Source organism: Halyomorpha halys, unplaced genomic scaffold, assembly GCF_000696795.3.
Source record: "Halyomorpha halys isolate HHAL.00 unplaced genomic scaffold, Hhal_1.1 Scaffold757.1, whole genome shotgun sequence".
NCBI lineage: Eukaryota > Metazoa > Arthropoda > Insecta > Hemiptera > Pentatomidae > Halyomorpha > Halyomorpha halys.
The window spans coordinates 691,599-694,492 of record NW_027114541.1 but is presented as its reverse complement, the minus strand read 5'-3'; positions in this window follow the sequence as shown (position 1 = coordinate 694,492).

Below are 2,894 nucleotides of genomic sequence, written 5' to 3'. Positions count from 1 at the left end.
TATACATCGTCGAAAAGCCAAATATTTCATAAAACATAATATTTACCAAATAAAGTTAAAAAATAAAATATAGATGACGAGAAACTCATAAATAAATGGTCTGTTTAAACAAGAGTTGTTGAAACTCCCGCCATGGTGGGCGCTCGTACATCTGCCAGTCTGATTCTGCTGTCATATAGAGTTAGTTACTAAATAATTACTTTTCTAATTACACTTGACATATATTTGGGCCTTTCCGTTGATAAGATGATCATATCCATAAAATCATTTTTAGTTTTAATGTTGATTCAATAATCATTGGACACTGAATAAATACATTAGTTAACATATTTTTGTTATACTTTCATAAAAGAATAATATTTAGAAACGAGAAGTATTATTATTTCTGTTGAAATTTTGTTGATTGAAAGTGTGTCAATCTACCAGTTGAAAGTCCCATATGGAATATGTGATACGTGTATATATATAATTTACATATTGATGTAATAATGAATAGATAGATGTTGAATAATGTACGTATAGATAGATGTTACATGGCATAATATTGTGAATTGTATCAACAAATTTTAAGAAATTCATTGACACTGGCTATTATAAAATATAAGAAGCCATAAAGAGGCTGTGGAAGCCATAGGAAAGAGAGTATTAGATGACAAGTCCAGCCTACCACAACAAAAACAGAGAAGGTGGTCTTCAAATCCACGCAGTGATGTTTTTCAATTATGAAGTTATTATTAAAACGAAATTGATTAATTAGTAAATCAGTGTATGTATAGATGGATACAAACTTATCATACCATGTATTTTTGTTTATATTGGAAGAAGATAGTTGACAGTATGAAGTAGATTGTAGGAAGATAGTCCGGGTGGCGGTCAATAAAATATCAAAATAGTAGAAAAAAACTATTTATTATTAACCAACGTTTTGTTCCATTTTGTAGGGCTTCGTCAGGGCTGTCATATTGGAACAAAGATGCCAACTGAACAATTGAACTCAGGACAACAAATATATTTTTGTTTGTGGTTTTCTATAATACATTTTCAAGAAGAAACCTTAACTATAGTAGTTTTGTTATAAATACGGTTCACCTCCATAAAAAATTCAAAATAGGTCCTAGCCCTCTATGTGAATGTGGAAGGGGAAAACAGACAACGAAAAACGGAAGCAGAAATAGCCTGAAACTACTTACTTGGTGATCAAGCTGTACGGCAATCTGGAGGATCTCAAGAGTACCGCTGAATTTATTTTGTCGTTCCCAGACTTGGCCATTTGAATGGGAAGATCCAAGAAGAAAAAGAGGATATACGTCTTATGGTTGATTCCCTCTTATTATAATAAGATGTAAATATGTAATCTTTATTTAAAATATATAAAGACGATTTAAGCATTGCAGTTCATAAGACGTTTTTAGTACAAAATTAGCATGGTTAACAATTCTCCAAAATGGTGGGCTCGAGTACCTACGACAAAAATAGTTTAAACTAGTAGATTAAAAGAATTTTTATTAATTATAATAATTCGTTACAACCTGGTTTTACTTGAAGGGTAAAATAACTTGTAGCATATGTTTTCTGTTCCTTTCATCTGTCATTTTATTCTTGTTTTAGTTATTGTAAATAATTAAGACATGAATACTGAATTTATCTTCTGATACTTTCATTACTTTCTTCATTATTAAACAGTGAAGTGCGATTGAACCAATAGTGAACGTGGAGCTTTGAAAACGAGAGTCCTGATGTTTTTATCAAAATAAATTTTTCATTAAATAATAATTAATTAATTTCTTAATTACTGAGTGGATTAACTTCACATGCTCGCAGATTTTTGCTTGACTTTTCATCATATAAATCTCGGAGTAGCAATTTTCGTCTTTGGTAAGTTGTCAAATGACCATTTATGAGAATTAGATTGGTTTTTATCTTCTTTTAAAAAAAATTCGACCTATCAACATTTTTAGTCGCGATATCAAAATATTAATAAGTCCAGAAAACTACTAACGAAGTAATCAGTCTTAATTTAGTCTGTTCATATAAATATACTTCAGTCGGATTTTTATAGAATATTAATAATAATTCAAAATATTATTGACTGTTTGTAGGTATACTGTGCCAGACCACATAAAACAAACAAAATTTCATGATTGCTCATTTTAAGTTGAATATAGTATGTAGTATTTGAGATTTATTTACTCATTCCCTTTGCTCTTCCATGTCCTTCTAACTTTTCTATTTAAGTTTTTTAGCCCATCATAACTTAGTTTCGGCCTTTTAATTGGATTATCATTGGAACAATGGAGGAGGTGACACGGTAGCCTGATGTACTGGCAACTATTAGAAACTAGAAAATACTTTCTTTGTAATGTCATGAGACTCGTTCCATTCAGATGGTTATTTTTTCGTAATGAAGCTTCAAAATTTATTATTTTTTGATGTCCATGTAGTTGAATTTAAATAAATTCTTATTGGAAAATAAATTCTAGAAGAGATGAAGACTACATGTAATTTTGTTTAATATTATGAGCATTTTGTGCTTATGCTTTTCTTTCTTGTGTATCATCACAAAAACATCTCTAAGTAAGTTGTTTGCTAGTGCATTAACATGCTCGGCATAATGTTGGAGATTTTTACAACAAAAAGTTTTCTAAGTAACAATCATAAACTAGGTGACATAAAGAGAGGCCTTCAGAGGGGTAGGGGTGAGGCGAAATCCCCGGGGGCTGGGCTTCCTGAAAAACGGCTTAACATTTCTGGTTTAATCCATATATAACTTTCCTTATATTTAGCACTCTGTAGCGGCTTTGATAAAAAAAATAAATTGTGCTTGGGATTAAAAATTGTTCGAAATTGACTATAAGGCAGGATATATTAACCAATTTGGGTGTGATGTCTATTCA